We start from the raw sequence: 13,510 nt of genomic DNA, 5'->3' as shown, positions 1-13,510 counted from the left end.
CTTCCCATCCTGAACAGGGGCAAATGCACTGAATGCCACATGGTGTAGAAATCAGGGGGTGTTGGGATGTCCTTCCCTGTTGTCCCTTGCAGAGAAAACCATCAGGAGAGGCTCTGTGTTATGGAGGTTTGTGGCAAGCAGTGAATGAAGGCACAAAGGTGATGTGAGACCTGCATAACCTCTGTATGTCAATTTAATTGAGAGACTTAATGGCCATTTTTACTCATGGGCAATTTTATATTAAATATGCACAACTAGCATAAGTGCTACTAATGGAGAAGCCTTTTTGGTGATGGGTTACTGCTTTTTGAAGAAGTGGTACTGCAATCAGCTGAGACTAATGTACTTAGGCTAAACTACACCTTTAAAACATGCCTAATTGTCAGTTTTTAGGCTGGGTACAAACTGCAAAAAATTCACAAAGAAAAATGCCTGCAAACCTTTATTACAACTTCATACAAGAGAAGGCAGGGACATGATTTGTGGGCTGAGCAGTGGAGGGATTCAAGAGCATTTGAAAACCAGCAGCCATTATGAGGTTTGGTCAAAGGCAAGAGAGGCAGGTGGGTACTTGGGTAACACATATGTAAGCTATGGACTCAGAAAGGTACCTTTGGAAGTGTAGCTCTGGTGAAGTGTGATTGGAAGATATTTTCTGTGTTATTTTACATTGAGATAAGAGGAAACTGCAGTATGGTCCCAGCTGTGCAGTAGCTGTCAGGGACACAGTGCACACCAGGGGTGTATGGTTCCCACTCACTATTGGGGTGAGGAAAGGTTGACCTGAGGGGATCCCAGAGGAGATTCCAGCACATGAGGTTGGCTGATGTGCAGAGGCACCATGGTGCAGTGCAGAACCCCCCTCGGTGCCCTGAGGCTGGCGCTGCCTGCAGTGCCAGGCTCCCTGCTGCGCCCCTGCCTGCCAGGACAGGAGGATGAGGAGGGGGGTAAAGGCCCCTTCTGAGAGACATGCAGTGATGATGAAGTGCTCTTCCTCTGGCCAAGCCTTGAGCATCTGCAGCTGACCCTGAACACTCCCAGCACAGGGATTGGAGGCCCACAGAGCCCTGGGAGCATCCTGGGAGTGCCGGGGCACCCGTCTGACTGCTCTTGGTGGGACTTGTGTCACCGTGAGCCTGCACTGGATAACGGGGAGGGAAAGGGGAGTAAAAGACATCTGAGCAGGAGCTGAAGGGACAAAGAGCTGACTGGGGGTTTGTAAAGCAATCAAGCACCAACTCAGCTTGCCCTGCTACCAGCTCCATGTCCTAAACCTGACCTGGCCTGGCACTATCTGCAGGCTGTTCCTATTTATCTGCATGCCTGCCTGCTTGTCAGGCAGCTCTGTGCTCTCTCACACCCCACCCCATACGCCAGGAGAGGCTCTGGCCTCTCCCACAAACAGTCAAGGGCAACCAGACCACATCTTTAAAGCCTGAATTAAAATTTTCTTCTTGACAAAGAAGGAGAGGCACTTTTTCTGTCTTTTCATTTTATGCTTGCCATTTCAGGGGGACACCCAGTTGCTCAATTCCTCCCTAAAGTGAATCTGGAGGATGTGGAGAATTGCATTCTCCATTTTCAGCAGGACTCTCAAGGCGGTTTGCCTATTTTTTCTTTTTTTTTTCCCATTTACATATGATAATCACATTGGGACCTCACAGTTACTGCAGACTTAATGACACTGAGATATGAAATGTTGTCTCTGATGGTTGTCAGGCAGGAAATCCTTAAAAACAGGCCTACTCATTTAAAACTATATCTCTGGCTATAAGCTGTGGTAGGCAAACTGTGGGAAATATACACTGTAGGAATGTTTATGAGCAGAGCTGTGGTTTGATCATGCTGCTGCCACTTTCTCAAATTTATATTTCGCTACTGCAAATTCTTACTATAAATTCTGGCTGCAGTAATCTGTATTCTTATTAACAGCTTGGTTTAAGAAAAGAGGGATGTGTGGGAGGTAAAGGATTAAAAAACAGTATATGCATGCCTCAGATACCTCTTCTTAGCAAAAGCTTGCTTAAATGCAAAAACGACAACAAGCCTTTATATCCTGGGCAGGAGGGGGCTGAGCAGAAGCTGGAAAGGGAAAAATCACATGGAGCCAGTGGGTGAAGGGCTGAGACATCAGGTGAAGCTGTTTGCAGTGAGCTAGAAAGGATTTAGGAACCAGTCTATGCTTTTGATAAACAGGCACGTCATCACAGAGGAAGATGATATGCCAGAAGAAAACTGGTTTACAAGGTATCTTCAAAGGACACACGTGGGCTGCTGGGTGAGGGGTGCTGTTGCCTGTGGTGAGGTGACTGCAGGTCCCTGCTGCCTGATCCCCTCCTTCTCCCAGCAATATGCTGCTGCTGGGTCCTGCCATGCTCTTGGGGTCTCATCCACAGCTTAATGCTGAGGGGCCAAACCCTACAATATTCCTTCATTTAATGTGACTGAGATGAACTTTAACTATCATGATGTACTTTTTATACCACGACTTTTCCTCCCAAGTTCTTCTAGCACTTCATCTGACAGAGATTAAAAAAAAAATATATTATTTCCAAAGTGAGCCAAAGAAAAGTGACCCCTCACCAACTTTTAATTTGAGCTCCACACATTTGAAGGAATACCAGGAACTCTCATCTGGGTAAATGTTACTGAGAGCCCTGATGGAAATAAAGTGCATAAAATTGTTTCCAAAGGCAATTTTTTTAACCACAAATGCCAGAAACACAGCTCTAGCTATATCAGCATTACACATGGAGGCTGGGATCTGGCCCAGCAGAGCTCTCAGCCTGTAATTGCTGTATCCAAATTAACAGATAGCCAGACCCTGTGTCTCAGCTGGGAAGCAGCTACTAACAGCCAAGAGGCACTAAAGCACTTAGACTGTCTCTGAGCCGTGCCTAATTGTGCAAAGGCTCTTCTCCTGGCCACCCTCACTGAGTTTAAATGAACACTTTTTTGTTGTTGCTGTGCTGAAAGAAGATGAGTATTTACACTGACAGGAGGGAGGAACTTCACACCAGAACAGGGACAGCTTCACAAGCCCCTCAGCTTTCTGTGGTAGCTATCCAGCCATTGATTCCAGGCTTTCTCCATGCAATATCCAAGATGTTAGCATGAATCACCCTTAACATCTGACTTTGTAGTGCAGTGGGCCAAAAATGGTCACAGCCAGACACAGATGAGAGACAGAGGCATTTCCTCACTTCCTCTTATTGCAGGTGGGAGTCAATCTGCCTAAACTGGGATAGAGTCTGTCAGCCTTGCAATTGCAGATTAGAGTTGGACAGCAGAAGTTTCTTCCCACCTCCCCCCAGCCATTCACTTTGTCCCCTGGCTTGTCAGAGGCAGCTGCTGCTGAGGCAAAGATGTCTGAGCCACTCACAAATCAGTGGGGCTGCCTGCAGTCTGGTGCACCAGGCTGAAGGAGAACCCAAACCAAAAGAACAGCTGCCAAAGGGACTGCTTAGATCAGGTGTTGTGCCCTTTGTTGGGGTCCAGGAGTCCCTCCAACCAGGACCATCTCCAATTCAACTGAGATCTCATGACAAATGCATGCTCCAGCAGCCACCTCTACCAGAGGAGGAAGCTGATTTAGCCTTTCAGGCTGAGCAGTGTCCAGCTTCAAAAGGATGTGTAGAGGGTGTCCTCCTCCCCAGAACACCCTGGGGCCAAGGGGATGGGTCACCTCCTGGCCACTGGCATTTTAAAACTGAGAGAGCCCAGCTTCCCGTCACCTCCTCTTGGGAAAGTCATAACTACCTGACTGTCCATCCCATCTGTCTGCAGCATTTGATGCCTCTGCTTAAAAATGCATGGGATAAGCAGACCAGAAGAGGAGAAAGGTGCCTGGTATTTCCTTTTACTGAATCAGCCTGGATATCTTTACAGCAGCCCAACCCTTCCTTCACTGGAAATGGAGGTTCCTGAGCATCACACATTACCCCCCAGGCCTGTGTGCAAGCTGTGCTACCTCCAGCTTTGGGTTATATTCCCAATAGCCACCCAACATCTCCACCTAAGTTTTGCCATTGATCCATGTCACTGCTTTTATTGTGTGGACAGAAGGCAGGTTTTTCTTGTCAAGTATAGTCTGAACTCAGAGAACATGAGTGTGCCAACCCTCAAGCCATGTGTTGAGGGTTGGCACAGCCTGGAAATGGAGTGTTGGTCACATAGACAGCAGTGAGATTGAAGAAAAGCAAGAGTTTGGGCTCAGTGGTGTGCTGTACAGACATGTAGTATATGATCATATGGAAGTGGTAACTTCATAGCACTGTCCTGCTAGCATAGAGGAATGAATGGTAGTTTTGTGCCAAAAGTAAGGACTTCTGTTTAAATGAAAGCTTTATCTTTTGATATTTCTCTACTTCTTTGTGAAATTACATTGTTCTTTAGTATCTGTCTTCTCACAAAACACATACAAAGATCTTATGCTAAGACTGATCACAAAAGAATTATTATTTCAGTTCTAGAAAGAGGCTTTTGAAGTCCCCATCATCCCCCAGGAGTTGAGAAATTAATGTCTCCTCAGCAGGCAGGTCCTTACTGTGATGTTTGATGGGGAGCAGCTGCCTTGTTGCTCCTACTTTAAGTTTTCCCAATATGTTGTAAACCTGAGCAATCTAGTTCTTGCTGTGCTTTTCAGGAAGACTCCCTGGCAAGAACACTTATGGGGAGGGGGAAAAGGTAATTTGGGTTAAAGGACTTAAATAATCTGTGAGCCAATCTGCTGACATGAGTGGGAGTGGAGTGAGTTCAGCACTTGGGAAAGCAACCACCACCTCGCAGGCTCTGGAAGAACAGTTCCTCTGCAAAACAGTGAGTAATAATTCTGGTTATGTCACTGTCTCTCCTTGGGGAAAACTAAATATATCCTGATACCATTGCTCCTAAGTTAGCTTTCTGATTGCTCTTCTTCCATTTATGCTCAATTAAGCACTGATGCCTTCCCCAGAATTAGCCATGGAAACCTAAAAGATCAGTCACTCCAGTTGCTCTGCTAGTGGCTTTATTGGGTCCTGCTTACTGATGCTCCTCAGCCCCCCAAGTGCCCTGCTGCTTTTGTCCATCCACTTCTGCTGCAGCTGGACAGAGAGAAAATAGGAGAGAAACCTTTCAGAATCTGTGTATTCATAGGGCACATCAGTCTGCTTTTGTTGGTGCTCTCAGAAAGCATCTCTGTCTCTGAGGTATGATTCATGGATAGCTGTTTGCTTAGCAAGTTATCACTTTGCTGGCTAAGTATGCTTAGGAACAAACAGGTTTTGGAATGAGCTGAGGTTTGTTTGCTTGGAGTACGACACTATGGTTGGAAGCCGACTGTGTACTCACCTTGCTCCAGCACAAAGGAAGATGTATTGACCCCTGCACCTTTCTGTGGCCCTAATTTGGGGAGAGGGATCTTGGGAAGAAGCAGTGATGTACCTGAGTGACCACTGGATAATACCCCACACTGCTTCCACAGCCTCCTCCATCAAGCAAAAGGAGCAAAGTATCTTGCTGCTGGAGCTGCTTATGGCTGTGTTAAAAGCTGCAAGGGTCAGCTGAGCACTTCAGGTCCTAAAATAGGATGGGGATAAGGATGAGAAGTAGGACTGCAGTCCTGTGAAAAACCCCTGTCACTTGGGCATTGCTGTGATGGATGTGGAGGGCAGGGTGGCCTCTAGACTGGGGACTGCCTTCTGCTGCCCCCCCTTTTTGCTTCAGGGAAGAGAAAGCATGTGCAGAATGGGGCCCACTCTTAGGTTCTCATGCTTGCCTTCCAAGGCTGCTCCACCTCTCCCATATCCCCTTTGGCAGCTGGAGACTGCTGGGCAGGAACTTGAACAAGGCCAGCAGTCTTACACCTCAGAGCACACAGTGACCACACAGCAGGCTGCCTCTGCTGCTCCAACACCTCAAATACTGCTTTAACACTGAGACTAGGATCAGACCACACATATGCCAGCTGGAGAGACTTGAGAGGACTGCAGAGCACTGAAGAACAGTTGCCATCCTGGCTGGAGTATGAGGAAGTGTTGGCATATGCTGGGAAAGAGAGGGGTTTGTTGTTCCTGTTGTAGATGTGCATAGTGTGCACCTTGCAAGAAGGACTCTGTGGTGTGGTTTCCATCTCCTACCACTCATGCTTTGGCAGCACTGGCCTTGTCCATAGCCAGTGTTTTCCACCCCCTGTGTCTCACACACACACACAGAGTCCCAGCATCATGGTGCATGTGGGCCCACAGTGTGTCTCATGGGGCAAACCCCAACAGCTCAGACTTTGAACAGGGATTTCTTCCATAACTGAACACCAAAAAGGCCCTAAGTGAGGACAGAAAACCAACAAGAGGTGAGAATGTTGGAAAGCTGGAGGAAAAGGATGCTGTTATTAGATGCCTGCTGAGACAGGGGCAGAGATGTCTGACCCCATCTGTGCTTGTGTCTCCCATCTCAATAGTGGCACCAGGGTATATCCAGGCAGCTCCTTGGATTTACCACCATATTATTTATTCTAGTAAGCAATTTCCTCCTCTGCTGGGGAGCAGAGCTGGGTGCACACTGGAGCAAGTGTAGCTTGGTTTGTAGGAGTCCTGTGTGCTGCGGGGGACACAGTGCAAAAAACAGACCCAGCTTTTGTTGTTGATTTTGGTCCTCCAGAAATTTTAAAGGCAGGAAGGGACTGTGTGTTACACACCATAAAACTGTATCAAGAGATTGCTGCATGAGGCCTGTAACTCCTTGTTAAGCTATGACATGGCCTTTAGAAAGGCATCCAGCCTTGATTTAAGCACCTTGAGTACTGGGGAATCGAGCGTGTCTGTGCATCTCATTTTGAATCTCAATTAATACAGATTCTGCTCCCTGCCCAGAGGCTGTGCTTGATATGCATTTGTTCTTTGGATTAAAGAATTTTCTATTGGCACTGATTTCATCATGAAGATACATCTAACATCAAGACTAGCCCAACACAGCCCCATCTTTGTTAAGCCAAGCAGGTTGAACATCAGGGGTTTCTCAGTACATTTGCTCCTGTAACTGTGTTTTGAAACCTGCCTTTAGCATCCATTTGAAGTGTGGGCATCCATACTGGATACCACTGGCTGGTACCAATCCCAACAATGCTGCTTGCAGGATTGACACTGCCTCCTTGTGTACAGCAGAAAGGCCCATCCTTTGTCTGGGGATTGTATGAGCTCATCCACATTCCTCTCTGCAGGCACACAGGCCAATTTCATGGCTCTTCATTGCTTTTTGAAGTTGATAGGGGGATACCTTAGCCCGTTCCCTGCTCCTGTGTCTGTCTGGTCCTCTCCCTCTATGCTCTATCAGCTTGTAGAGGTTTGGCTTTTTTTGAACTCCTGGCTGAGCTGCTTCAATTGACTCCCACAGTGGGAAACTACACAAATTGAGGTTCTTTCTGAGGTAGTTTTCTGCAATTATGTGAGGGAAGATGGCCCACAGGGGATCTATCCCTCACTGGCACAAGGCAAGAAGCAGGAACAAAGGGCTGGGAGCAGGGAGGGGGCAGAGGGGAGGCAGAAGTGGATGTGTGCCCTATTGGTGCCTGTGCACTGGCCAAGGTTGTCCTTGTGAGGGATGACTAGGTCTTAAATGATATGTTTTACTACCATGACCTGGTCCTGAAGGTAGGTCTTGCCTAATGATCCTTGTGAAACAGCTGTGTGAGCACTTTCTAGAAAAGAGAAGGGCCTGATCTTTTGGTTAAAAAACCCTTTTAAATGGGTTGTCCATCCTTTTTTTTGTAAATGCATGGTCCCCCATGCTTACTATGGGGTGAACAGTTCCATCACCATGTCCAGATGACAAAAAATAGTGACAGCACATCACACTTGCAAACCACTGTTGTTAGGTATTTCTGTGAAGATGTTTGGAAAAATGAGCCTGTCCCCATTTAGAGACACATGAAGAAGTTAAAATGACTTCTTTAGTGGCTCAGCCACTGAGAACAGAGTCCAGCTGACACTGTGGAAGAACCTATCTTTCATCAGCTCATTTTTCAACCCATAAGCTGCAGAAACCTGCAGTGAGATGTTTTTAATCAACCAGGATTTTGTATTGAGCCAGGTAAAGGCTTGGGCAGCTGCAACAAAACCAGCTCCTTTCCTAGCTTATAAATGCTGAGAAACTTGTCAGGTACCCTCTTGTGAGAGACGATAATGTGGTGGATGCTTTGTCATCATCAGCTATTCAGAAAGCATTGCACCTGGATCCTGCCTCTAAGCCCTCAGTGCCTTAGATAAGACAGTGATATAAAAGATGAGTGTGTGTTTTTGTGTGCATAAAAGCCTGGTGTTCAGGGCTTTAAATCTGCCTCCTTGTGAGGAATGTCTTGAGAACCGTATGTCAGCTTATTATTCTTCGCTTCAACACTGGATACTTGGTGGCTGACTACTTCCACCTATTTGTTCCAGAATTATGGCAGCTTTATTTGGGTGATAATAGGAGCACTGTGCTGTTTTATGAGACTGTAATCCAATTCTCATGTGGATGAACACTCTTCAAGGCCATGCAGTTTATCCTGATGATTCAAGGAACTGAATTGCTGACCAAAAAAGTAGTGGTATTCCTTCTCATGTTGTTATGCTCCAATTCTCCACAGGCTAAATAAATATTCAAAAATCTGTGATGTGAGAAGAAAGATGATAAGGAGGTGATGGGAATGACAGTGAGGAGCAGAATGGCAGAAAGAGCTGGATAGGGGGATATTTGATTGTTTGCTTATTAGTTATGGCAGTAATTTATTGATGATATTCCTCATCTTTCAGACAGGGAGTGCACCTTCACCTGAAATCCTCTGGCTCTGGGTTAGTCACAAACCATGTAATTTCCACGGGCCCAAAGAGCTGAAGGTTATTCACAACTGCCAGAGTCCAGTCTGTAGCTGAACATACCACAGGATTAAAATGCTCCAGCTCTTGCACAGTGCAGGCTCAGGCTGCTTACACATGGAGCTTTTTTTCCTCTGCTCTGCTTTGTTGTACTGCTTGCTTCTGAAAGGGGTTTAAATTGACTTTTGCAATTTAAATAACAGGGTTCTAATATAAATGTGCAGGTGTAGGAATAAGCATTATGTAGCAAATAAACACCTACTTGGTAGGTGCTTGCAGTCCTCAATAAGGCTGAGGTGCTCAGGGTGCAGCTCAGGACTGGGCCAGGGTTTTTAATTAGAGTGATGTTTATTACTTGACAAGAAGTGGTCCCAGCTAACAAGCTAGGAGTGACACCAGGCTTTACTGTGGACCCATGAATTCACTGAGTCTCCTAGTCTGTTAATGTAAGCTACAGAGTGCAAGAAATACACTGCTGAGAACTGTTATGGTCCCAGTCTAGCTCTGAGGCTGTGTGCAGCTCTGCTGGGAAGGTTTGTGTTCCAATAGGAGCTGGTTGGGATTAGGTCTGTATATTCAGCTTACCTCAAGCATTGCACAGATGGCATTTGTATCTTAGAGCCAGCTGATTCCACAGCATTTGTGGAGGATGTTTTCTGCTTTTCTGCAAGCCATTGGTGTAGGGTCTCTCTGACACTTGTCACCCCTGCACAGACCTAGGTGAAGATAATCCCTCTAGGCTCAGTGGGGGATCCTGGAAAACAGAGGTTTGCTGCCTGCTTCTCAGCCCCAGCTTCTGGAGTCAGGTGAATTTGGAGCTGGTTTGGAGGGTTGCCCTCTAGTCACTATAGAGACAGCACTCATGTTTCAGCCTAAAGATTCAGGTCAGAGGGGAGAAAATCTGTAACTCTCATCAGAAATGCCAAACACTTCAAAAAGAGCCTGCAGTGAACTATTTTGGGAGTTTGCAGAGCACTGAAATACTAATTATAAGTACAATTAATTAAAAAATACCAGATAAACATTACCACTTCTAGTACATCTAAATATTCATCCCTAGTTTGAGCGTGCAGTCTTCGTTCTGGAGTATTTTTTCTTTGGACTGCTTAAAAGTTGAGGCTTACTAAGTCCCAACATCTCTTAGGTCCTTTTGAGGCTGATAAAAAAAGAAGCATTCAGTAAAAGCAGTGCATTTAGTCATTATTTAACAGTGTATCTCAAAGTTGTCAATCTGATAAACATCACTGGCCATTTACTCCAGTGTTGTGCTGGAGGGAGGCTGCTTGCCCAGGCACTGGACCTGCTGTTGGGTTTATCTTCTGCTGGTGGCTCAGTAGTACCTTTCAGACCAGCAGTAGTCTCACAAATGCTTGGCTAGGAATGCTTTAGAGGATTTTATTTTTTTTAATAAAATTAAGTAATTAGTCCAGGAGCTAATTAAACATAGCATTTGGTTTTCTACAGTAGCACATGAATCATAAATTAGAGGGCAGGATTAATTCATCTCTTGGTGACAAATCTGGTAGCTGACATGCCATGTTGGGGGCAGGCACAGATACTTATTCAAATAAGTCATGGATAGAAGATACGTGCATTAATTATCCTATGACAGCTGCAGCCACATTCAACAAAACATTTTTCTGCCTAGAATAAGGTAAATAAACGCTCTTGCTCTGAGGGATGCTTTTGGCTTGGTGCTTCCCACACACCTGGGAAGCACATCTGATACCCAGTGCTGCTGGTGACTGCAAAGCACGGGGAGGAACAAGCCCTGGTGAAACTTCTTAAATGGATGAGCAAGGATGCTGGCATTAACTGGGAACTACCTGTATTGGTGTTCATTACTGCTCTGGTCCTTCTTCCACTGACCTTGTCAACAGGTCAGCAGTTAAATACACTGTCTCACTGGTGAGGCAAGAGCTGGCAGGGGTGGTCCCAGTCAGCTCCAGTGCCATTAGTCTGTGTCAGAAAACCCTCTGCCACACTAGTGAGGGTGGCAGCAATGTGGCAATATTTATAGACGTGCATACTTTGTGACAAATGACCAGTGCCTTGGAAATGAAAGCTGAATAATAAAAAAATCTTCATCCTAAAAGAAAAATAAAATGGATCACACAGGTATGCAAGCAAGATGAAGGCAAATCTGAAAATAAAGGGCTCTGGGAAAAAGAAGAATTTTCCAGTACATGAATTTTGCAGGGAAGGGAGAGATGATGAAGCTGGCAGGGAGAAGACTGGTGGCTGTCACAGCACCTAGCCATGACAGGATGGCAGTTCAGACCCTGTCCCCCTGCAGGGACTGTGAGATAGGGCTGTCTGCAAGAGATACTCAGGCTGAAACACCCTTGGCCTCACCAAAGTGAGATCAAGGTCTGGGCTTTCCAGTGTGTTTTGAGGGTGATGTATGTATACAGGTCACCTGAATGTATAATACATTGGGAGAGGTTGCCCAGAGAATCTGTGGATGCTCCATCTCTGGAAGTGTTCACAGCCAGGCTGTGTGGGCCTTTGAGCAGCCTGGTCTAGTGAAAGGGGATGACCTTTGAAAGTCCCTTCTAACCCAATCATTCCATGATTCCCCAGTGTTGTCTGTGCACAGATATGTAAATGGACACCCAGACACCTGGCTAAGAGATTCCATAGGTGCTTCATGCCGGCTGGCTTAGGAGGAAACAAGTCCCTTTGGGCATGCCTGCCTCCTTCCACTGACTGGAGGTAGGTCCCAGAGGATGAGCTCAGGGTGTGGGTCAGAGCTGGGGATAGATAAGGAGAGGGTCCTTCCTCCCTCACCATCAAGGGTATCTGCCTTTCTGCTCTTGCTGGTGGAGGGGTGTAATGTTTTGGCCACTGATTTTCCATCCTCTGAGCTGCAGGCACATTTTAGGTCCTGTGGAAACTCCTTTTTGAGGTTCTCTTGATGGGGAGACTTTTTAAAAGTTTTGTGTTAGAATTGAGAGATGAATGGGATTTTTGGTGGTTTTTTTGGTCTTTAGGTTGTTGTTTATTCTTTTTTTGATTAATAGTTTAGTACATTGTTTACATATTAGATTTACTGTATAAAGAGAACGGTACTAAAAAGTTATGAGATACACAGGTTTAAGGTTTTTTTAAATTATTTTAATTAATTTTTAGAGCTTTTTTTATTAATAATTAATTGTTTGTTCATGCAACATCTGCATTGTGATTGTGGCTCTTTCTAACCAATCACTCTGTGATACCAACATTGTAGAAAAGGGAGTAGATGAAGAACAAGAAGGAGATCAGACAACACCCAGAGTCCTCCATCTTGTCTTCTATCTACCTCTATACTAAAACCCCAAAACTCTAAGTTTTTCACCCTGTGATAAACTACACTACTATCTATATCACACACTCATAGATTCCAATTCATCCCAAAGTCTTGGAATTTTTCTTCATGGATGAAGGTTAAAAGTAGTGTTCTCCTGGGAATCAAGACCTGTCAGGACAGGGAGAGAAATATTCCCTGTGCCCTGGGTTCCAGCAAGGTCCCATTCTCAGCAGATGGATTTCCTTGGGTCCTTGCAAGGAATCCCAGGATCTGCTGGGCTGAATTACGGAGGACTCTGTCCAGCTTGTGACCTCTCAAGAGTACCTAGCATGGAAGAAGAGCACAATTCTCTTCAGGAAACAACATTCTAAACAAATTGGGAAAAATGATCAGAATAACCTTTATTTATGAGCCCTTATGGGTGTCTGAATAAACTTAGATTATGAGAAGCTAGGGCAGCTTACTTAAATATGGATCCTGTCAGTAGATAAGGAGCTCTCTAATCTCCTCCTAATTTGTTGCTATGGTTGGTAGGTATGTCTTTGTAAATTTTAGAGGACCAAGGTAATATTGAATGGACAGTATAAAAACAGCTGGATCAGCAAGACACAGTGAAACCTTCAGGACATAAGGAATAAGCCACATACATCCCTCTATAGCTCTGTCCTCCCTGCCCATCTCACAATGTTTGGTTAAGCTATTATGTAAACAATTATTATTGTGTACATGGAGGATATTTTTATATCCTCCATTGCTTGGATACAGCTGAGACAAATTTTCAGTTGTGTCAGTTTTTAACTATACATGTAGCTTGGAGATTACAAAGTATTAGGAATGAGCATTAATGCTTGTCAGAGCAGGAGCAGGTTCCACAGGTGGTGAAGATATCTCTCCAGCAGCTGTCATCCTGCAGGCTGCCATTCACTTTAATCTCCCTGACACCCATATTTCTCAGGCACTTGGCAGCCCCTCAATTTCAGTGCTGAAAATTATGTGCTTCAGAACTTTCATGAAGAAATTTAATAGTTTGGTTACATTACAGGGAGGAATCTATCATAAATTGTATTTCTGAATTTCCTTAATATTTTTTTAAATTACCCATTTAGTGTGTGAGTCACAGTGTGTCCCATCTCAGAGCTATGGCAATTTAAAGGTGTCTAATGAGAAATCCTTTTGGGACAAGCTAGTCTAAGGGCCATTCAGAAAACTTCTCCAGCCAATTCAAAAAGTTTGGACAGATACAGAGCAGGGACACTTCAAATGTGCACAAACAGGACTTGGGCATAAATACCCTGTGAACAGCTTCACTCTGTGTGTGTGTGTGTGTGTGTGTGTGTGTGTGTGTGTGTGTATGTATCTGCACCTGTATTGACACACAGGAGTCTTTTCT

This window comes from Agelaius phoeniceus, chromosome 2 (genome assembly GCF_051311805.1).
Source record: "Agelaius phoeniceus isolate bAgePho1 chromosome 2, bAgePho1.hap1, whole genome shotgun sequence".
NCBI classification, from domain to species: Eukaryota; Metazoa; Chordata; class Aves; order Passeriformes; family Icteridae; genus Agelaius; species Agelaius phoeniceus.
Note: the sequence above shows the minus strand (reverse complement) of the source record.